This window comes from Podarcis erhardii, assembly GCF_964252035.2.
Source record: "Podarcis erhardii genome assembly, chromosome: 3".
Taxonomy (NCBI): Eukaryota; Metazoa; Chordata; class Lepidosauria; order Squamata; family Lacertidae; genus Podarcis; species Podarcis erhardii.
Genome location: NC_138507.1, coordinates 119,076,903 through 119,101,029, shown reverse-complemented (window position 1 = coordinate 119,101,029; position 24,127 = coordinate 119,076,903). Strand labels below are relative to the sequence as shown.

General features: G+C 45.4%; 1 protein-coding gene across 3 annotated transcripts in view; it reads left to right on the top strand.

Moving 5' to 3' along the window:
• The window catches only part of LOC309337912 (L-threonine 3-dehydrogenase, mitochondrial-like), a 43,325-nt gene that overhangs the window by 5,753 nt on the left and 13,445 nt on the right, over positions 1-24,127 (top strand). The window contains exon 1 of one of the 3 annotated variants that reach the window (XM_081854932.1): positions 22,533-22,669. The exons of 1 other annotated variant lie outside the window; for it this stretch is intronic. The gene's annotated coding sequence lies outside the window, so the exon portion shown is untranslated. Of the gene's footprint in view, positions 1-22,532; positions 22,670-23,657; positions 23,682-24,127 lie in introns of those variants that run through there. One more of the 3 variants, XM_081854933.1, reaches the window with a different exon arrangement.

Below are 24,127 nucleotides of genomic sequence, written 5' to 3'. Positions count from 1 at the left end.
AGCATGAGCCAGGTGGAAACCTATAGCTACCCCTGCTACCCTTACCTCCAGCCAATATCTCTCATATCTTAATTCTTCTGTTGGATGCTCTTGAGAAAGGTAGAATGTAGGAAGCCATGGTCGACCTTCCAAAGGGAAACACTTTTGTCGTAGATTGTTTGCATCGAACGCTGAACATTTCTGATTGTACCCAAGCTTTACTGTCTCCCATGCAGCTTGGGGTGCCTGGATGTAGTGACCCTGCCCTTCAGCAGCACATAGGACAGCCCCACAAGTGTGTACACAGTTTGCCAAAAATGACTTGATTTTGCACGTACAGTAGTGGGCATTGCACCTTTTACGGGGAGGGCTGCAGTTTGATTGTATTTGGGACTGAGCGTTTTCTTGAATGTGGCAATCTTGTTTTCAAGTGCACTACTGTCTATTGTCTCTGCCATCTCTGTTATTTAATGGCATATTGGCGCCTTGATGCTTTCTTAAGCCTTGCAAAAAAAGAAAAAAGAAAAAGCAGTGCTTTTCTTTATGAAGCAGGAAAACTCCAGTATATCAGCAGATCTTTGTGCAGCGGAGTAGAACCATTGTAGCCTACTGTACCACACCGTGTCTGTTAACGATTTACAAACTAAGTTGTAACTGCATCTCAGTCCTAAATGTGGGCCTTCTGCTGCTTCCGAGTTTTCATTTTTCAAGCGAACCAAACCTGGGAGCATCTGGGGGAAATCGTGCGCTCGCATGCTGGAGAATGTTTGCCGTTTTCTGTACAGAATCTGGAAACGCTGTTACACAGCCTTTTGTCAGAGAGGGGAATAAATTTTAAAAAGAGAGTGGGGAAGGGGTTGAAGTTTATTCGTCTGTTTTAGGAAAGCTGCAGTGGAAAAATAGCTATCAAACTTTGCTTTTAGATTTGTGGGTGTAGCGTAAATGATCTCAATTAAAATATTTAAAGACTTTTTTTGCTACACTTGTATCTTTTTTGTCTGCCTTTCCAGTGTCATTTATTTTACGAAATTTGCGAGGAATTCGCATTCAAACTGATGTATGCATGCAGATTAGATCATTGTGTTACCAATTACTGGAGATTCACTCCCTCCCTCGCTACACTTTCTAAATATATCCTGCCTTCTGGGAGAAACCATTTGGATCAGTATTTTTATACTGCTTTTTAGCCATAAGTGTCTCTAAGCCAAGCATAGGCAGACTCGGCCTTCCAGATGTTTTTGGCCTACAACTTCCATCATCCCTAGCTATCAGGAGCAGTGGTCAGGGATGATAGGAATTGTAGTCCCAGAACATCTGGAGGGCCGAGTTTGGCTATGCCTGCTCTAAGCGGTTCACATCAACAAGGCCAGAAGTATAGGTAGGGTTGCCATATTTCAGAAAGTAAAACCAGGACACCCTGAAAGTTGTTGAGCTTTTTTTTTTTTTTCTAGGCAAACCACAAAACTATTGTGCTTTTAAAGGAAATCAATGGGAAATCCAAATATAAGGCAACCCTAGTAATATTGCCCTCAATAGTAATGGATCCAGGATACCAGGTGCTGATGCTGGCATTCAACAATGGTACCTTTTGGCTCCTGCCTCTGCTCCCCTGAAAGGTGGTGGTAACAAAAGCCAATCCAGGATACTTCAAGAAGGACACTGACAAACTGGAATGTGTCCAGAGGAGGGCAACCAAAATGGTCAAAGGCCTGGAAACGATATCTTATGAAGAACGGCTAAGGGAGCTGGGCATGTTTAGCCTGGAGAAGAGGAGGTTAAGGGGTGATATGATAGCCATGTTCAAATATATAAAAGGATGTCACATAGAGGAGGGAGAAAGGTTGTTTTCTGCTGCTCCAGAGAAGCGGACATGGAGCAATGGTTCCAAACTACAAGAAAGAAGATTCCACCTAAACATTAGGAAGAACTTCCTGACAGTAAGAGCTGTTCGACAGTGGAATTTGCTGCCCAGGAGTGTGGTGGAGTCTCCTTCTTTGGAGGTCTTTAAGCAGAGGCTTGACAACCATATGTCAGGAGTGCTCTGATGGTGTTTCCTGCTTGGCAGGGGGTTGGACTCGATGGCCCTTGTGGTCTCTTCCAACTCTATGATTCTATGATTCAATATTGGGGGCAGATGGTGCTCAGAGTCCTCTCCTAAGTAATGGATCATTACTTAAGTAACATTAGGAAGAACTTCCTGACAGTAAGAGCTGTTCGACAGTGGAATTTGCTGCCAAGGAGTGTGGTGGAGTCTCCTTCTTTGGAGGTCTTTAAGCAGAGGCTTGACAACCATATGTCAGGAGTGCTCTGATGGTGTTTCCTGCTTGGCAGGGGGTTGGACTCGATGGCCCTTGTGGTCTCTTCCAACTCTATGATTCTATGATTCAATATTGGGGGCAGATGGTGCTCAGAGTCCTCTCCTAAGCCCAACAAATGTTCCTCAAGCTGCTATAAGCAAGAGAGAGAGAGAGAGCTATGAACCAGGAAGTCCCTGGTTGCAAATCTCAGTACACCCATGAACCCATTAGTGGTGTAGGAGAGCTGAAAAAAACAACATCATTGGCAACCAATGCACTCCTTTGGTTTTGGATAGTAAAAGGTAAAGGGACCCCAACCATTAGGTCCAGTTGTGGCCGATTCTGGGGTTGTGGTGCTCATCTCGCTTTACTGGCCGAGGGAGCCAGTGTACAGCTTCCAGATCATGTGGCCAGCATGACTGAGCCGCTTCTGGCGAACCAGAGCAGCGCACGGAAACACCGTTTACCTTCCCGCTGGAGCGGTACCTATTTATCTACTTGCACTTTGACGTGCTTTCGAACTGCTAGGTTGGCAGGAGCAGGGACCGAGCAACAGGAGCTCACCCCGTTATGGGGATTCCAACCGCGACCTTCTGATCAGCAAGTCCTAGGCTCTGTGGTTTACCGCACAGCGCCACCTGCGTCCCAGTACATGGGTAGATGACATCTAAAAATTCCTGGACACAAATTTTCATGGCCTCCTTGAGCTATGACAGCTCATTTCCCATAAGTAATGTGTTTAGCATTAATTCTGGAAGTGTATACTCGATTCTGACCAAAACGAAGCCTGCTATAGTGTAACATACATCAGGAAGCTGTGCCTTGGAATAGATGATAGGAGAAACGAACCTGGGCTTGATCTTAAGTGGCACCCAAGACCTGATGCAAAATGCTGAACCAATTGGGTATGGTGAATACAGTGCTATCAAGTTCAGCACAGCTTGGTGGACTGTATACTCTTTGACTTGCATATCAATATACCGTATTTTTTGCACCATAACACTCACTTTTTTCCTCCTAGAAAGTAAGGGGAAATGTCTGTGCGTGTTATGGAGGGAATGCCTACGGGTGGCATGCCTACAGATTTTCCTCCTCTAAAAACTACGTGCGTGTTATAGAGCGAAAAATATGGTACCTCCGGCATGCCCTTCTCTGTCTCTTCCTCTAGGATTTGTATCTTCCTCTAGGATTTGTATCTGGAAATAAACATACCCCACCAAGTCTCTCCATTTCCACCAGGTTTCTGTTACATTCACCAAAATCTCCCTTGAAATCAAGCTCACTCATTTTGGCTTATAGGTTTCTAAGTATTTGCACAGTAGAACCTATACCGTACATGATGTGTTGTTTCCCAATGTCTCTACCACCTCTGTTTTTGCTCCTGAGCATAAGCATCTGGGAAGTGTGGTCTTTTCCAAAGACAATTCTCCAGGGAGTATGGGAGAAACGAAAGCAAGCGATTGAAACAAATGCAGTGATGGTGCAAGAGCAAGCCCAAAACATCTGTGTCGGGAAATTCAGCAGCATCCCTTTATGATACTGGCTTGGTTGCAAGCTGAACTTTCTTCCCCCACTCCCAAAAGAGAAATTGTCTGTGCAAACAAAGAAGTTGGTAGACCTGCTGACTCCCGCTTCAAAAGTGACAACTGACTAGATCAGTAAGGTAGGTTGTATAAAAGAGTATTGGGAAATGCTTCATAATGAATGTTTAAAATTACTTTCTAAAAAAAACCCAGAGTCCTTTCTGTTGGGGGTAACTCAGACTGAAATCCCCAGGTGTCAGAAAAGGTTATTTATTTAGGTATGCAACAACTGCAGCCTGTGTTTTGTTAGCCCAGAAATGGAAAGTGAGCGAGGTCCCAACTAAAGAAGATTGGCAACTTAAATTGACAGAATATGCACAACTTGCAGACTTAACATATAGAATAAGAGAACAAGAAGAACATATGTTTAAAGAAGATTGGAAAACGTTTATTGAATATATGGAAAATAGCTGTGTACAGCTCAAAATGCTGCAAACATTAAGATAAGTTCAACAGTGTAAGTAATCTTTGACGGATGCAAACCAATTGGAATAGTTTTTGTAAAATATGGAGGGATGGAAGAGATGCAAAATGAACCATGGAAAGAGAAGTAGAGTCACTGATATGTATGTACAGTAAAATGTTTATTTGAAATCGTAAAACAAAATTTAATAATACATTATATATATATATATATCCCTCACAGTGAGGGAACTGCCAGAAGGCCCTCAAAGCTAGACCTCAGTGTCCGGGTTGAACGATGTGGGTGGAGACGCTCCTTCAGGTATACTGGGCCGAGGCCGTTTATGGCTTTAAAGGTCAGCACTAACACTTTGAATTGTGCTTGGAAAAGTACTGGGAGCCAGTGTAGGTCTTTCAGGACCAATGTTATATGGTCTTGGCGGCCACTCCCAGTCACCAGTCTGGCTGCCACATTATGGATTAGTTGTCGTTTCCGGGTCACCTTCAAAGGTAGACCCACATAGAGCACATTGCTGTAGTCCAAGCGGGAGATAACCAGAGCATGCACCACTCTGGCAAGATAGTCTGTGGGCAGGTAGGGTCTCAGCCTGCGTACCAGGTGGAGCTGGTAAACAGCTGCCCTGGACACAGAATTGACCTGTGCCTCCATGGACAACTGTAAGTCCAAAATGACTCCCAGGCTGCACACCTGGTCCTTCAGGGGCACAGTTGCCCCATTCAAGACCAGGGAGTCCTCCACACCCGCCCGCCATCAGCCCTTGTCTTTGTGAGAACCCAAGCCTGTGGAGCATAGGAAGCAGCCTCCTACCAAGTCATACCACTGGTCCACCGAGGTTAGTATTGTCTACACTGACCTGCAGCAGCTCTCTGGTCTTTTCCAACCTTCCCTGGAGATGCCCAGGACTGAGCATGCGAAGCTTTTTGCATGCGAAGTGGATGATCTGCCACTAGGCTATGGCCCTCCCCTGAGCTGTGAACATTTTCTGCATTTGGTGGGGAAGGGAAAATGATATTCAATGGTTAGCAGTGAGAGCAAGCAGGTTTTAAGGTACAGTCATACCTCGGGTTACAGACGCTTCGGGTTCCGCAATTTCGGGTTGCGCACCGCGCCGAATCCGGAAGTACCGGAATGGGTTACTTCTGCGTTTTGGCGCTTTGCGCGTGTGCAGAAGCACCGAATCGCAACCCGCATGTGCGCACAAGTGGAGCTGTGGGTTGCGAACATGCTTCCCGCATGGATCATGTTCGCAACCCGAGCATCCACTGTAGTCTGGAAAAGTGTGCCTTTGTAACACATATCTTCCATACTTCTGTGTGTGAGAGGGAGTTGCGTTCAATCTATCGTAGCACCAGTATTCTCTGTGTCCAGAACACTGCTATTCTTCCATCTCATCAACAAACCATTAGGTCCATGAAATTTGGAAAATACTACTTGGCACAGAATTGTAAATCCTCTACTGTTTTGTTGCCCGTGCAAAGTCAGTTCCAGGCAGGTCTGAAATAAAAATGGGTAGAGAGGAGAATTAATTAGCTCTCTGAAAAGGTTTTTAATTCCTCCCCTAAAACAAGGAGAGAAATGTAGCAGAAAGCCTGGGGAAGGCATAAAACGACTGCCTTCTGGAATGATTCTGCAATGTTTCCTTTTGTCTAGTTCAAAAGGCTCATTAAGGTAATTCCTGTTTTTGCTTCTGGCTCTCAGACTTGCTTTTCCTCCTAGCCAATGCAAGTCATTACTTCCTCCCCCTGAAGGGAAAATCGGGACTTGTGAACTCTTGCACCGCCTTAAATTGCAGGAGCATCTCTTATCGGACAAATCTAGTTTGCAATGCCCTTTTTGGGTGAAGAAGGTGGCAACGCCCAACATCTTCCCAAAGGGTGTGTGAGAACTTCAGAGCTTGTGAAGGCTTCGTTTACAAAGACTTTTATTTATTATTCATTTGCAGCAGCTTCCCAGGGTGGTAGCAGTGTTAGACCACATCAGCACCATATATTTATAGTATTATAATGCCAATTTAAACAGTCATGGCTTCCCCCAAAGAATTCTGGGAGCTGTGGTGTGTTAAAGGTGTGTGGAGAGTTGTTAGGAGGACCCCTAAATTCCCCTCACTGAGCTATAATTCCCAAGCGTGGTTCAACATTCAATCCCTCTTCACAACTCTGGAAATTGTAGCTCTCTAAAGGGAATAGGGTTCTCTTAAGATCTTAAGAGAGAGGCAGTGAGAGATTTTACTTTCTTGGGCTCCATGATCACTGCAGATGGTGACAGCAGTCACGAAATTAAAAGATGCCTGCTCCTTGGGAGAAAGGCGATGGCAAACCTAGACAGCGTCTTAAAAAGCAGAGACATCACCTTGCCAACAAAGGTCCGTATAGTTAAAGCCATGGTTTTCCCAGTAGTGATGTATGGAAGTGAGAGCTGGACCATCAAGAAGGCTGATCGCCAAAGAATTGATGCTTTTGAATTATGGTGCTGGAGGAGACTCTTGAGAGTCCCATGGACTGCAAGAAGATCAAACCTCTCCATTCTGAAGGAAATCAGCCCTGAGTGCTCACTGGAAGGACAGATCGTGAAGCTGAGGCTCCAATACTTTGGCCACCTCATGAGAAGAGAAGACTCCCTGGAAAAAAAGACCCTGATGTTGGGAAAGATGGAGGGCACAAGGAGAAGGGGACGACAGAGGATGAGATGGTTGGACAGTGTTCTCGAAGCTACAAACATGAGTCTGACCAAACTGCGGGAGGCAGTGGAAGACAGGAGTGCCTGGCATGCTCTGGTCCAGGGGGTCACGAAGAGTCGGACACGACTAAACGACTAAACAACAACAAGATCTCTCAGCACTCTTAACAAACAAGAGTTCCCATAATTATTTGGATGAAACTTTATTCATGTCTATGCTATGGCCATTTGAACTGCCTACTGTAAGTAAATGAATTGCCCTTTCCTGATCTTTCTTTATTACTATTTCTGTGATATACCCAAATCATACAATTTGGGAGTCATCTGGGACCTCCCTCTTTCTCTGACACACATAGAGACTAAATTGATATCTTCTAGTGACTGAGATTGCTTTTAGCAGTGAAACGAAGGCTATACGTGTATATATACAGTGGTACCTCGGGATATGAACGGGATCCGTTCCAGAGCCCTGTTCACATCCTGAACGCAACATAAGCCGTGACGGCGCGTCTGCACATGCGTGGGTCATGTTTTGCCGCTTCCGAGCATGCGCGTGACATCATTTTGAGCGTCTGCGCATGTACGAGCGGCGAAACCTGGAAGTAACACGCTCTGTTACTTCCGGGTTGCCGCGGAGCGCAACTCGAACGCGCTCAACCCGAAGCACATTCAACCCGAGGTATGACTGTATATGCCCTTATTTCATAAAAAAAAATCAATGCAGTGTATGACAAAAATACATAAAACCATACAAAAAATTAAGGACACATCAATTATCCATTGTGGCAATATAGTACAGTGGACGCTCAGGTTGCAAACGTGATCCGTGCGGGAGGCATGTTCGCAACACGCAGCGCCGCGTCTGTGCACGAGTGGGTTGCGATTCGGCGCTTCTGCGCATGTGCAAAACGTGACTTAGTGCTTCTGTGCATGCGCGAGCACTGAAACCCGGAAGTAACCCGTTCTGGTACTTCTGGGTTCAGTGCAGTGCGCAACCCAAAAACAGACAACCTGAAGGGTGTGTAACCCGAGGTATGACTGTATTCTTAATTACATATATAGGCCTGGCTGAATAGATAGGTTTTCAAGTGGTTAAAAGGAGGAACAAATGGTGCCTGTTGAAGCACCAGTGGCAGAGAGTTCTACAAGACTTGCCTGATGACACCAAGGCTTTGTTCCTTGTTGTGAAATGAGCCTCACCAACTTGGAAAATGACCAGAGGCGCTCTTGCAGATAATCTCAGTGTTCGGTCTTTTAAGACCACACCTGCCATGATGCACAATACTTTCTGCCCCTGATCTTACTATATACGCAAAGCATTTCTAAACTGCTGCATATTTAAAATATCAAAGCACCATACAAAAGCACAAACATAAAAACTGTGTGATAAAAGCAGAAATCTTGTATCAACAGATATTTCTGTAATCTGCATGCATACATGCATAATTAGGTTGCATTCCTAGCCCCGCTTTCCCAAGAGTAGGCTAAATACCAAACTCTGGGATTTAATTGTGAGCAGACACAGTCAGGACTGCACTTGTTAATCAGTTTAAACTAATCAGATTCATTTAAGATTTCTTTAATTGAGTGACAGCTCTTCCAAGACCTCGCCCTCTGTTAGATGAGGGTGATGCCTCATGCTTCTAATGACACACTTGTCTCCAAAAGCCTCTTGCCACAATAAATCTGCTATTTTATTATCAATACAGATGCTGCTGTAGTCTTCAAAGCGCTGGAAAATACTGCTTTTTTTCTTCTTCTATTGCTCAGCAAGTATTTTAACAACTCAGTCCTGCAGATGTCTGCTTAGAAGGCAGTGCGATAGGTTAACATTTGGCCTCGCCCTCAGTTTCCGCACTTTTGCAATAGGGGGTTAATCATACTGTTCGGTGTCACAGGATCTCTGTACGGCTTACAACGATGTTTGTGAAGCAATCCTGGCGCTCTGAATTGCTGCATCAGTGTGAAGTATTGTATCCATGATGCAAAAGTTAAAAGGAAAATGTGCTGAGGTAAGAAGCGGCTGGGTCTCTCTACTGGTTTCCATTTTGTGTGTGTGTGTGTGTGTGTGTGCGTGTGTCTTTTGTATTGAATTATGCTAGTGTCGTTTCTGATGGATGAGGTAGGGTGTTTGAATGTGTGGTCACATCTGGCAAAATACGCTGCTTTCTTCCCATTTGCTTTCAACCTTTTATTGTTTGGGTGCTCCCCTCCCGGCCCACAAAATGCAACGGTGAGACAAGCACTAAGGCACAGACAAACTCAAGCCCTCCAAATGTTTTGGGACTACAAATCCCATCATCCCTAGCTAACAGGACCAGTGGTCAGGGATGGATGGGAGTTGTAGTCCCAAAACATCTGGAGGGCACTAAAATGTCTAAACTATAGGACAACACAGAAATGTTAATCTGAGAGGGGAAGGAAGAGTAGGAGGAGAAGGCGGCTGGATCGGGTCCAAAGCCCATCTCGTCCACCACCCCATGTGGCTCAGGACCCTAATTCCCTGAGGACCGCCTGCAGTAGTGAAGTGTGGGTTGCCAGGGCAAGGCAAGTATTGCATCCCTTAAGGCAAGCATAGGCAAACTCGGCCCTCCAGATGTTTTGAGACTACAACTCCCATCATCCCTGACCACTGGTCCTGTTAGCTAGGGATCATGGGAGTTGTAGTCCCAAAACATCTGGAGGGCCGAGTTTGCCTATACCTGCCTTAAGGCAGTGTTTCTCAACCTTGGGTCCTCAGATGTTTTGACACTACAACTCCCATCATCCCTGACCACTGGTCCTGCTAGCTAGGGATCATGGGAGTTGTAGTCCCAAAACATCTGGGGGCCCAAGGTTGAGAAAGGCTGCCTTAAGGCAACTATTGCACCCCTTAACCAAAGAGTCCATGCAGTGCTGCTGCTGGACAGATCTGTGGAGCAGCGGTGGGGCACATGAGTGCATCTCCTTGGGCTGGGGTACAGCCGCAAGCCCTGCCATCTGCCTGCCTCCCCTGCATGGCCAAGAGATGCAAGGGCACATCTTCTCCCAGCTCCTGTTCAGGTAAGGTACATTGGATGGACAGCGCCTCCAGTCAAGGCAGCAACTGTAGAGGTGCGCCTCTAAAAAAATTTGTGCCTGGGACAATTGCCATGGTAACACGCCCCCCTCCCATGCCTCTGACTGCCTCTCCATATATGATCCAACCTGGACCTGCGATTGTCACCTGAGGTCCTTCTTTGTGTTGCTGTTCCACAGGAGGTATGGAGGGTTGCAGCTCAAGAACCAGCCTTTTCTGTAGTGTCTCTGCTCCTGTGGAATGCTGTATCCAGGGAGGCTCACTTGGCACTCATCATTATCTTCAGGCTTGAGATGGAAACTGTTAGAATTCCTGCTCCATGATTGCAGTCATGGAATTGTTGTCTTTCGCATGATGGTATATGTTTAGACTCCACAGAGTGGGAAGTGACAGAGACAGGATGTTTGTGTTACTGTGTTCCGTGAAGTGGGACTATTGTCCTTTGTTTTTTCTCTTTGCTGTCTGATGCTAGAGAGAGAGGGAGCCATGTTGCAGTGCTCCATGTCTGTTTATATGTAAATAAAGTAGATTAGCCAAAATGCTGAGTTGCTGGGGTTCTGTTACGCAAGCTGCGAAGACTCTGCAGATCCCTAAGTGTGCCGATGTCTGTTGGCATCGGTCGCTGTGATGTTCGGGCTGAAGAAAGCTTTTGAAGCTCCCGAACGATTGACCAGGAGGGAGAGAACATGCCAGTCGGGCATGTATCTCTGCTAGGGTTCTACTCAAGAGATCTTCCTCATCTGTGTGAAATCTGGTTCTTGCTTACTGGCAGTTGATAAACTGGATCTTTCTGGCAAATACAGCAATTGGTGCAGTAACAATATACAAGACCTTTTTTTAAAGCAGCAGAGTTTGCTAACCAGGAAGAATATTTAGAAAGCCGTGCATGGCAAAATGCTCTTGGACCTGTACTACCATGCCTGAAGTCTTAGCTTTCTTTAATGGCTCAACATAGTGTAAGGAGCTCAAATTTCAAATCTACAGTGGTGCCCCGCAAGACGAATGCCTCGCAAGATGAAAAACTCGCTAGACGAAAGAGTTTTCCGTTTTTTGAGTCGTTCTGCAAGACGAATTTCCCTATGGGCTTGCTTCGCAAGACGAAACGTCTTTCGAGTTCTTGCGAGTTTGTTTCCTTTTTCTTAAAGCCGCTAAGCCGTTAATAGCCGCTAAGCCGCTAAGAGCCGCTAAGCGGCTAATAGCCGTGCTTCGCAAGACGAAAAAACCGCAAGACGAAGAGACTCGCGGAACAGATTAATTTCGTCTTGCGAGGCACCACTGTATTAGAAGTTTTACTTTCAGTATGAAAGTTCTTGTATCCAGGTTTTTTTCTTCCTGTTGCTCAAGTTGTACATTTACGGGTACTTGGATATTTCCTGTCTCTTTTGAGGCAATCAAATACCAGCATGGTGTTTGATGAAGCAATTGCAGATCCTAATAGCTAAACAAACAGGATAGCTCTGATTCTTTGCTTTCTCTTTCAACATTAAAACTGCTATGCCTCTCTCTCAACCTTCAACTAGAAAAAACAAATTGCACAAGGTTCCTGTTTCCAAGAAACGGATGCTTTCTGGGAAAGTTGTCTGCACTGTGGATTCCTGTTCTTCTGGGTTCCTTTTGGTTTCTGTTCTTTGCAAACTCCCCCACCTGCCCATCAAAAAGTAGGCCCACATCCAGAATCAGCCCCCAGCTCCTCACCTGTTCACAAAAGTTCACCACAATTCCTATGTTTATATTAGCATGGTATTTATATGGTTTGTGACATTTCAATGGTTTGCAACAGTGTGGTTTGCAACATCTGCAGAAGCATTAAATTGGTAGCAGCAGCACTCATCTCACTCAATAAAGCATGAGACTCAATCTCAGGGTTTGGGGTTCGATTCCCATGTTGGGTGAAAGATTCCTGTATTTCAGGGCGTTGGACTAGATGACCCTGTGGTCCCTTCCAACTCTACAAATCTGTGATTCTGTGATCTGCGCTGGCCCAGAAAGTCTCTCTTGCAGAAAGGTGCAGAGAATCTGATTCTGGCAGCTGCTGTCAAAAGGAGTGGCCTCAGAGATCATTCTAAACCAGTCCCACAGAGTTCTGTCCTGGGCCCTGTCCTGGTTGTTCAAAGTCTTTATAAATAACCTGGATGACGGAACTGAGACAATGCTTATCAAATCTGCAGATGACAACAAACTGGGAGGGGGAGCTAATGAAGGCAGAATCCAGATTCAATATGACCTCAACAGACTGGAGAACTGGGCACAAGCTAACAAGCTAATGAATTTCAATAGGGACAAATGTAAGGTTCTGCACTTAGGCAGGAAAAACTAGCTGTACAAATATAAGATGAGGTACACCTGGCTTCTCCTTCATGGATCACTGCTTTGTCCTTGCCGACAAAGCGATGATAAACCTAGACGTGAAAAAGCGATGATAAACCTAGACAGCATCTTAAAAAGCAGAAACATCACCTTGCCAACAAAGGCCCGTATAGTTGAAGCTATAGTTTTCCCAGTAGTGATGAATGGTAGTGAGGGCTGGACCATAAAGAAGGCTGATTGCCGAAGAATGGATGCTTTTGAATTGTGGTGCTGGAGGAGACTCTTGAGAGTCCCATGGACTGCAAGAAGATCAAACCTCTCCATTCTGAAGGAAATCAGCCCTGAGTGCTCATTGGAAGGACAGATCCTGAAGCTGAGGCTCCAATACTTTGGCCACCTCATGAGAAGAGAAGACTCCCTGGAAAAAAAGACCCTGATGTTGGGAAAGATGGAGGGCACAAGGAGAAGGGGACGACAGAGGATGAGATGGTGGGACAGTGTTCTCAAAGCTACCAGCATGAGTTTGACCAAACTGTGGGAGGCGGTGGAAGACAGGAGTGCCTGGCGTGCTCTGGTCCAGGGGGCCACAAAGAGTCAGATACGACTAAACAACAACACCTGGCTTGGCAGTATTACTTGCAAAAAGGATCTAGGGGCCTTGGTAGACCACAAGCTTAACATGAGTCAACAGTGTGATGCAGCAGCAAAAAAGGCTAATGCTATTGTAGATGTTCAAGGGTCTGGAAACCAAACCTTATGAGGAACGGTTGAGGGAGTTGGGGTTTTGGAACGAGGAGACTGGGAGGAGATATGAAAGCCATCTTCAAATATCGCAAGGGCTGCCTCATGCAGGATGGAGCATGCTTGTTGCACCAGAGGGTTGGACCAGAAGCAATGGCTTCAAGTTACAAGGAAAGAGATTCCCTTCTGTCAGGACTTTTCCATCATTGCAGGGGGTCGACTAGATGACCCTTTGTGGAGGAGGCACTTGTCCTTCCTAAATGCTGAGCTTCTAGGCTGTAAGAAATGCTAAACTTGGATCCACTTCAGTTTTGCTCTTTGTCTGCCACCCACCCAAGCAGCATCCCTTTCCTTTCCATGTATTCCTGCCTTTATAAACCTTCACAAATGACGTCATGAGAAGGCGCTGACGCGGCAGGTGCGGGGGGTGACGTCACTCCCGCCCCGGCCTTCGCTTTAGCTTAGCAGCTTGTTCTCTGCTAGGCCGCCGCCAAGCGGTTTCCATAGTAACCCCGCGCGGCTCGGCAGTTGCCGGCGCGGCGCCCCTCATTGGCCGAGGCCGCTTTGCCTCCGCTACGTCGAGGGAGGCGCGGCGGGGGAGGGAGGCGGCGGCCCGACACCAGCCTATCAGGAGGCGGGAGCCGGAGGGCGGGTCGCCGCGAGCCGGCGCTAGGCTATATAAGGGCAGGTGCCGGAGCCGTTGCGTCAGGTGGGTCGTGAGGCGGCGGAAGAGGAGCGGGAAGGATTTGGTCGCGTGTGAGGGGGGGAAAAATTAAAAGAAAGAAAGCAGGTGAGTGAGGGAGCGCGTATTTATTTCTTCTCCTCAGAACCGTCCTTTGTCCTCCTTTCTCTCCTTTTATTTTATTTTATTTTATTTTATTTTATTTTATTTTATTTTATTTTATTTTATTTTATTTTATTTTATTTTATTTTATTTTATTTTATTTTGTTGTTATGGCGGTTGGCAACAGAAAAAAAAATACAAAACGAGAACACAATAATGAAAAACCCGAATACCCGAGTTTTCAAAATACCTTATTTTCTTAACCAGCGACGTGGTGGGACCCCAGAGGATCCACCTCAATTAATTTTAAGGGGTTTTTTTTTGGGGGGGGGGAGTTAGAAGAGGGTCTCTGCACATGCTCAGAGGAAAGCCTCATCTCTTCCACCCGCTGCTCTGGTTTCCATCGAACCTCCACTGTCTCCTGGGCATTTATTGGATACATTTATGTGTTTTTCTTTAAACACGCACACACAGAACAAGAATGCATTTTGCATGTATGCGTTATACTTGACTTTCTTCTGTAATGTTTTATCCTGGGTTGTTTTATTAGATGCTTTAATGTAGATTGTAAAATGCTTTGATGCCAGGGTTTTGTTTTGTTTTTAATTAGAAGTGGTATCGACATGAAATTAATAATAATTGTAAAGTATTTCTAGGGTGGCTAACAACAAAGATCAGTGTAAAGTGGTAAGTTTCAAAAAGGAAAGAACAAAGGGTTTTTGTTTTCTTGGCTGGCTTTTTTTGTGGTGTAATCTTATTAAACTCCTCTGTTTTTCCCTCCCAATGGAATGACTAAGATTTTTCAGCAATCTCAATCTCTCTGTCTCAGCAGCAAATGTACTGAAATAGCATTTTATTTAAATTTATTATCTATGCTGTTTTGTTTTGGTTGAAAAATCTTAGCCCTCCCTTAAAAAAACCCAACAATCAGCAAACCCCTTTCTTCCCTGATATATGTTTCTAGGTGGCATTTTATTTTATCTTCTATGCTGATTTATTTTGGTTATCATTTTTAAGCAGACCTACCTTGCTTGCTGAATAGCACTCCCAGCCCTTCATGTTGCAATCCTCCTTATTCCTGGTGCTTTACAGAGCAGAGGCAAAAAGTGTGGGTCCCTGCCCTGAGGCGCTCAGTCTTGAAAATTTAATATGTTAGGGGCTGGAGGTGGCAGAAGGCATGTGTGTTCCATTAACATTTAAAACACATCACTTTCCTCCAAAGAATATTGGGGAACTGTAGTTTCCCTCTCAGAGCTGCAGTTCCCAGCACCCTTAAACTAAAGTTCCCAGAACACATGTGCTTTAAATTTATGTTGTGGAACTGGCTTTAGGCTCTGTTTCAGTAGGGGATGAGGCTTAAGCCAGAGGCTTAGAAGATTATTCATACCAAATCAATAGTGAGATAATTGTAAAGTGCAGAAACGCTGTACAAGTGCATGCACTTGTCTAGCCCTTATTTTCCCTGCCCCATGATAGACCTTCCCAGACAGGTTAGCCTCTCTCTCCCTCTCCCGTACCTGTCACTGAAAGTCCTTCTGCCACTTTTGCAGGGCCACAGTTCTTGTTCCCTAATGGTGTCCCATGAGGGACGCGGGTGGCGCTGTGGGTTAAACCACAGTGCCTAGGACTTGCCGATCAGAAGGTCGGCGGTTCGAATCCCCGCAACGGGGTGAGCTCCCATTGCTCAGTCCCTGCTCCTGCCAACCTAGCAGTTCGAAAGCACATCAAAGTGCAAGTAGATAAATAGGTACCGCTCCGGCGGAAAGGTAAACGGCATTTCCGTGCGCTGCTCTGGTTCTCCAGAAGCAGCTTAGTCATGCTGGCCACATGACCCGGAAGCTGTACACCGGCTCCCTTGGCCAGTAAAGCGAGATGAGCGCCGCAACCCCAGAGTCGGTCATGACTGGACCTAAAGGTCAGGGGTCCCTTTACCTTTAATGGTGTCCCAGAAGGGGAGACACCAAATCGATATATTTGAGGTGACCCCCACAGACACCAGTGCATCCCTGGTGTTTGCAGCATGCTCAGTTTCTCTCTTCACATCCTGAAACACACGCTTGGACTGAGTAGAATCTGTTTGCCTGCCTCTACACAGCAGCAGTTAATGAGGACTGACCCATGCACCAAATTGCTGTTAAATTAGTGCAAAAAGTTAAAAGGTCTCAGAGAGTAGCTTAAAGGGCAAATGGTAACCTGTTTTAAGTTCACTTCCTTTTTCTCAATAACCTGGCGGCCAAGATGTTTTGTTATCACCACCTGCATCATGCCTGACTTTGTCTCTGCAGCTGGTCCACCTCTGCACACGGGTAGCTAAGTAGCACCATCCCATGTGGTCAAATTGCTTCTATGCTTGAACAGAGAAAAAGTCTTGTACATTGGCTGCAGATGTTAAGGGCAGCAAGCAAGATGTGTGAAGCTCATCTCCCTTTGAAACCTTTGGCTAATTTATTTCCCTTGCCGCTGTGGGTCCTGCCTGCCCAGTTGGATGCATGGACTATTCCTTGCTCACATTCTCCTCCTCCTCCTCCATAGCAGCCAGCCCTTGAAAGATGAGGCTGCAGGAAATCTAGTGTTATCTTTCCTGGGGAGGGAATTGGTCCAGGGATGTGGGAGTACATTTGAAAGCATGCTTCCCCAAAAGCTTTTCTCACCTCCCAGAGCCTTTTAAACTGGTGTGTGTGTGTGTGTGTGTGTGTGTGTGTGTGTGTGTGCGTGCAAGTGTGTGTGCGTGCAAGTGTGTGTGTAAGTGCCCATGGGTCCCCTTGGAGCTTTAAGAATCCAATGGAGTCAGGGGCTTGGGCACAGGTCTCATACGTTCCCATCAGCTGGACTCTTCTCCTGCACTGCCCCAGGCTGAAGGCAGGCAAGCAGTAAAGGTAAAGGGACCCCTAACGATTAGGTCCAGTCGTGACCAACTCTGGGGTTGCGGCGCTAATCTCACTTTATTGGCGGAGGGAGCCGGCATACAGCTTCTGAGTCATGTGGCTAGCATGACTAAGCTGCTTCTGGGGAACCAGAGCAATGCATGGAAACGCCGTTTACCTTCCCGCCGGAGCAGTACCTATTTATCTACTTGCACTTTGACGTGCTTTTGAACTGCTTGGTTGGCAGGAGCAGGGACCGAGCAACGGGAACTCACCCCATCACAGGGATTTGAACTGCTGACCTTCTGATCAGCAAGTCCTAGGCTCTGTGGTTTAACCCACAGCGCCACCCGCGTCAACTTCTTTCCCTATACAGTAGTCTAAACTTGATCCATAAGGGTTGCCTGCATGGTGCTTTATGGTGCTTTTTGCTGCTGAGGCAGCATGATCACAGGAGAGCAATGTACATGAGTAGTCTGTTTGGGCATTTTGGGAAAGCTATTGCTTTTTCTCTTCATGTTTTTTTTTTTAAGAAAGAGAGGAAACCACCTTTATTTCTCCCTGGCCTATTTGGGCACCCAGTGTAGAAAGAGGATTATTTCTGTAATACTATTCCGTTTACACAATACCTTACAATTTTCATCTCGTGTCCTCAAGGTGAGGTGAGGCAATGACTTAACAAGGCCATGAGGGTCACTCCTCATGTTGGTGAAACTTTTGTTTTCAGAGGGAGTTGCATAATGCTAATAGCAACTTTCCTCAGCTCCCCCCCCCCCCAACTGCAAACATATGCCTTAAGAATCTAGGGCAAATTGTAGCTTCCCAACTAGAATATACTGCAAGTGCAGAGGAGAGGGAGTTTTCTTCTTACATTCCAGAGTTTGCCATTAAAATGTGCAAAAAATATGTGTGTGCTGTAGTTAATTGTGTTGAAGTCCCACTTTATCAAGTTGCTAGTTAATAATTTAAGTTACGCTCATTTTAATGGGAAGAGAGCACAACCACCTTTCTCTGGATTGCATTCAACGTGGCATCCTGTTCTGCTGTAGGAGGCTGATGCCTTTAATGGAAAGGCGAGGTGGCAACTGTCTGTCCCAAGAGACAATGGGAGAGTGCACCAATGGGGATGAAGTCAAACTGTTGGAAGGGAGAGGCATGTTTTGTTGCAGCTGGGGCAGATCAAGATGGCGTTTCTTCTCTCTGCAATCATCCCTGCGGTCACTTCTCCTGGTCCCTGCCGTGGATACACAACCTGACTGTCTGTCTCCAGGCACTGCGGTTGTCTGCAAGGGATTCCCACATGGCAGGGTTTATGCTGCCAGCCTTCATGTCATGTTCGCTTACATCTTTGTAACACAGAGTTGGTCTGCCAACAGGCCTACTCCCTGAAGCCAGCTCCCTGCAGAGCATGTCCTTGTGGATCCTGCCACCTTCCGTTCTGTGTACATGACTAAGCCAGTGAAGACTTGTTGAGATAGAAGTGCGAACGTTCTGGGAATGTGGGCTTAAAAAGAGAAAGCAAACTATAGTGGTACCTCTCATTACAGACGCTTCAGGTTACAGACGCTTCAGGTTACAGACTCCGCTAATCCAGAAACAGTACCTCGGGTTAAGAACTTTGCTTCAGGATGAGAACAGAAATTGTGCCGTGGCAGCAGGAGGCCCCATGAGCTAAAGTGGTACCTCAGGTTAAGAACAGTTTCTGGTTAAGAACAGACCTCCAGAACGAATTAAGTTCTTAACCCGACGTACCACTGTATGCTTGAGTTCTGCAAAGTTCAGGTATCAAATTGCATGGAAATTAATGGTAAAGGTGCTGCCTGCCGTCTTCCAGAAATAAAACGCATCACAGTCTTCATTTCAGTGCCACTTAATGCTGAATTCCAACGTTTGTCTTTCACTTTCCTCTGAACTTCTATTTCATCAGCATTTTTTTTTTAAAAGCCCTTGCACGTGTTGCTGCAGTAGCTGAAGAGGCAATGGGAGACCCATAAATCGTCCACTAACTGTGCTGCAGGCAGTGCGTAGTAACTGCTACACAAGCTATATTGCTCAATGCAGTGTGTGAGCCAGAGGTTAACCAAGCACTTGGCTGTCATGAGCTAAGAGTTATGGGTTGTAATTTAAGAGCGCCTTGAAATCAAAATGGGCATTGCAGTGTTAAAAGCAATTCCAGGAAAGGAACTTGCTGTAATAGACCTAGAGACGTAAAAGTGAGAATCTGCGTAAACATGGGAGTGACGTTGCACACTGTTCAGTGCTGCCAAGAAGTTAAAAATGAAATCCTCTTATTAAATGGATATGTCTAGTCTAAAATTGCCTTGCAACAATAACAACATGGGTAAAAGGTATAGGACCACTGGACGGTTAAGTCTAGTCAAAGGTGACTATGGGGTGCGGCACGCATCTCAATTCAGATCGAGAAAGCCGGTGTTTGTCCACAGCTTTCCAGGTCATGTGACCAGCATGACTAAACCGCTTCTGGCGCAACAGGACATGATGACGAATGCCAGAGAGCATGGAAATGCCGTTTACCTTCCCACCACAGCAGTACCTATATATCTATTTGCACTGGTATGCTTTTGAACTGCTACATTGGCAGGAGCTGGGAAAGATCAATGGGAACTCACCCCGTTGTGAAGATTTGAACCCACCAACCAGCAAACCCACCAACCAACCAGCAAACCCACCAATCAGCAAACCCAAGAGGCTCAGTGGTTTAGACCACAGCGCCACCCGCTCCCCCGAATAATGTAGGGTACAATTCAGCCCAAGTAAATACTTTTGAATCTCATTGATTGCAGTTGGGAAGAGTTAATTTGTAGGTTTTTTGATAAAGAGATCCCCACACAGTCCCATGCAGGCTTTGTTTGTTTACAAAAAGGGCGGTGCACAAAATATTTTATTTTGCTTGAGGAAAAAGCCATTGAACAACGTTCTTGCATTCTCTGATCATTTACAGCATGTTGGGTGGGGTGGGTTTGGCAACACTTCTCCATCAGTTAAGGAGAAAAGAATTTGCATTTGGAAATTATATTTCCCTTGTAAAAGAACATAGAAGAGAAGGTTGGCTACTGTCTACTGTCATCCCTACGTCTCTGCAAGTCGAATGAAATGCATCCTGTCAGTTCCTCTCCACTCCTCCTCCTCTAAATTTTTTGATCCCCAGGAAGTGCAAAATATGGAGATTCCAAGGACTACTAGAAAATGGAAAAGGGCAGTAAAGCAGAGGGGGAAACAGCTCTTTAAAGTCCCAGGGATTCCTGTTGCCTGGGATGAATACAGTTCATCAATCACTGCATTGGCTTCACTCATTGGCTAAAAACATGGATAGGTGGGAGCAGCCAGGCTGGGTCGTTTCACCAATTTTTTTATTTTTAAATTAGATGAGTGCTTGCACAATTTGCTTAATTTTCATTCTAGGAGGGCTATGATTTTTTTTAATGATAGCTCAGAGTTTGGATTTTTTGTACAGTACAGTGGTACCTTGGGTTAAGTACTTAATTCGTTCCGGAGGTCCGTACTTAACCTGAAACTGTTCTTATCTAATGGGGCCTCCTGCTGCTGCCGGAGCCCGATTTCTGTTCTTATCCTGAAGCAAAGTTCTTAACCTGAAGCACTATTTCTAGGTTAGCGGAGTGTGTAACCTGAAGCGTATGTAACCCGAGGTACCACTGTAGTAGAGTCTGCACAAATTGCGAACTTCTTCCTGACTGCCAATCCATTCTTAGCAGAAACGGCACCGTCCAGGCACAAGAGGGAGGTATTGGCATGTTCAGGGGAGCCCTGATGCTTGCAGAAATAGCAAGCGGAATGGAAAAAAGTGGAAACCCCTAACAGGAGAGACCTCCTAAAACAACTCAGTGAGCACTGAACATACTGTGTGTAAGAGGAGGTGCTTGTTTTTTTCGGGGGGGGGGGGATGCCAGGTGGGGAGTTGGATATATGGAACCCTGAAAAGGACTTCTTCACACTGCAACATTTTGTTGCAAGACTAACTTGCAGTTTTCTAGTGCTGAAAACTTTGGGTGTGAATCTTGTCCCTTTGGATGGCTTCTCCAAATAGCAGTGTGTTTAACTTTAATTGGACAGCTATTAAGTACATCGGTGAAAGAATTACAGTAGATTGATATAACATAATCTCCATTTTGTTCACTGCAATCTACAGCTCTTAAAAGCTTCAATTCAGCTTACCTAAGGACCAAACAGTGGCGTAGCGTGGGGGGTGCAGGGGGGGCCGGCCGCACCGGGCGCAACATCTGGGGGGGTGCGTGCTCGCCGCCTCCGGAGTCGCCGAAGAGCCTCGGGCGCAGGCTGTAGCAGAGCCCCATGTTTCGCGGAACCGGCGAGCTGTGCTCGCGTCCGGGCTGAAGGCGTCTGGCAGGCAGCGGCTCTCAGCGGTCCCCGCGTGTCAGGGCCGCGGAGGGCGCGCCAGGCAGCCCCTCCTCACAGCTCTGCCGCTGCTGCAGCGGCAGGGCCATGTTGCATTTTCCTCGCCTCTCTGCCCTCCTCCGGGCAAGCGGTGTCGTTTGGGCGGCAGCGCCAGCAGCAACTCGCCTCAGATCACCTGACACGGACCCGCCGCCGCCGCCGCCGTGGCTACCTTACCGTAAATACCCCAGCCCAGGCAGCAGCAAGAAGAAGCTGGCAGTGGCGGCAGGTTAGGGGTTAGGGGCGCAAATTACTTGCCTTGCCCTGGGTTAGGGGGCGCAAATTACTTGCCTTGCCCCGGGTGCTGACAACCCACGCTACGCCGCTGGGACCAAATTATGCGGTACATTAACTTACTCTTCATAAAAGCATGCTTATTGCTACCAGTTTTCTTCTGTAGAAAACCAGCTGGTGGGTCATAGTCCAGTTCCTCAGTTTTCTTTAGAGGCCTTCTATTGATTTCATGCTTCAAGTTGCTACCCTCTTCCCTAAATTTGTTAATTACAGCAAAATAAGACCTCCAGGGTTCCTAACTCTCTGAATAGCCTTATTGTTGCTGAATGAACCTGAGGGCTGCCAATTTATGCAAAATGTTCTTGATTTCTGTGTGCAGGTGCCTAGGTTACGTTATCACTCTGGAGATCTGTCACGCTGCAGCCAGAGAGTATTATTTCTATTACCTATCTGCCAGCAGTAAGGCTTACATAACTTTGTTTTTAGAACATAGGAAACTGCCTGGTACTGATGAATCACACCATTGGTCCATCAAGTTTGCGTTAATAAATTTAAGTATTAAGCATAAAAAAAATGTCCCACCATTCATACTTTGTGATCCATCTTATATTCTTATATATACCGTGTGTATGTATATATATGTGTGTGTGCGTGTGTATATGTTTAGGGATGCTTTTAATACTGGATGAATCATTGTATTTTAATATTCTGCTGGAAGCCACCCAGAGTGGCTGGGGAAAGCCAGCCAGATGGGTGGGGTATAAATAATAAATTATTATTATTAAATAATAAATTATTATCACCATCATCATCATCATTTCAGACTAAACCTTAGAGGCTTTTTAGTTTACCAGTTGTGTAAATTGAAGTACTATTGGAGAGTTTTTAATCTTTCTTTTTAAGCCAAACAAATCCAGTTTATAGTACCATTGCTTCAGTTTCCATTAAAACAATAGTCGGCAGGTGTTAATTTAGGATAAAGTATTAATCCAGTGAGCCAGGCAAGCAGGCCCTGTATTATTAGAAAAGCAGCATTGCTGTTGCTTCTTGTCTTCAAAGTTCTGTACCCATTGTGTGGTGACGCTATTTTTAAATCAAACAACCTGGATTATGATGTGTGTTTTGTGCTGATATCATGTGTTCTCTCGCACACCCTTTTTCTGTGTAATGGACAACTCCCACTCTTTCAAGAACTCCAATTGGCTTGACGGAGAGAGGCTGTGCCCTATAAATGTCTCTCCCCTCTTCTTTTCCTTCTTGCTTTGCAAAGCCACTGGCAAAAAAGGGGAAGGTAAGCTGAGAAAAAAAGTCTTATTGTATGGGAAGAAGGAAGACACTGTTTAAAGATTTGCTTTTTAGAATTTTTTTTCCAGTTGCATTTAGAATAAATGAATTATCTCTAGTTTGATGGCTTCTCTTAGATGCTAAATGGGACCCAGTCAGGATAATTTTAATAACCAGACACAGGTATTATTTTTCCTTCCAGTGCTAAGGCTTAGCACTATTACTGATCTACATGAAAAATAGTAGTTTCCGTCAGTTGGTGATGTGAGGATTTATGTAAGTTCTGAGAGTATAATGTGTGTTCTTATATTCATGTATATCAACTTTAGAAGGTGTGTAGCTTTTAATCTTAATGAAGCACTGGAATGCCCTTTTCTATTATTCTAATCTTTTAATACCCCAATATAATGTAATCAATTATGAACTGGGTGAGTGTGAAGAATGGATTTGAAATAGCCATCATTAGCTCTCGTCCTCTCCAAGGTCCCAGGGCGGATTACAACAATTAAAATAGGATGTTTAATACACTTTAAACAACACAGAAACAAAGCAAGTCCTAAAAATATGAAGCTCAGGTATCAAAAGCTAGAGTAAAGAGATGTTTAGGATCTTAGGTCAGTAGGGCATTAGAACTCTGCCTTTTACAACAAAGAAAAACATGGGATAAGAGCAACCTTTCTTGAAAGTCACATTCAGTATTAGAAAACTCCAGAGGCATAATGAATGGAAATTAGACTTCCAGGGCACCCGGTGCACAGTCTCCCCAAAAAGACAAGCAACATCATGATATGCATTTGCAAACAGATGAAGAAGGTCAAATGATCAATTTCTTTTAACAGCTGGGGGATACTAAGGTATTAAGAACTCCAGACTGACAGTCATCATGGGGGAAGAACTTGACACCCCAAGATGACTGTGAAGCTTTCACCCTAGCCTGACTTCAGCTGTCAATTACCCTTTACTTCTAGACTGGCCATCTAGCTAGATGGAACACTTGTTGACTAGGTAAGGGTAAAAAGGTAAAGGACCCCTGGACAGCTATATCCTTGCAGTGTGAGGTGTGGGGGGGGGAGGGAATCTTTATTATTTATTAATTTTTTAAATGTGTCAATAAGTGTGAGGTCTGGCCTTTTACCTCCCCACCCCCACAATGTATGCGTCTCACTAATTTATTTCTGGCTGAGCTTTATTAACCGTAAGCTTTGGGAACTTATTAAAGTGAAGTTAGGCTGAGCAAGATTCTACTTTGTGGTTGGGGGTGTGTTGGGTGTACAGGATAATGGTATATATTTTGTAATAGGTGTGTTCTCTCTAATCGAATCCCTATTTCCTTGCATGGTTGTGAGGAAAGCTACTGCAAATTTAATGAATTGCATGAGCCCGCAGTCAGACTTCTTAACCCCTCTGCACTAGATTTATAGACAACAGGTGTAGCTAGGATCTTGTTGATTCTGGCTGCCTTCAA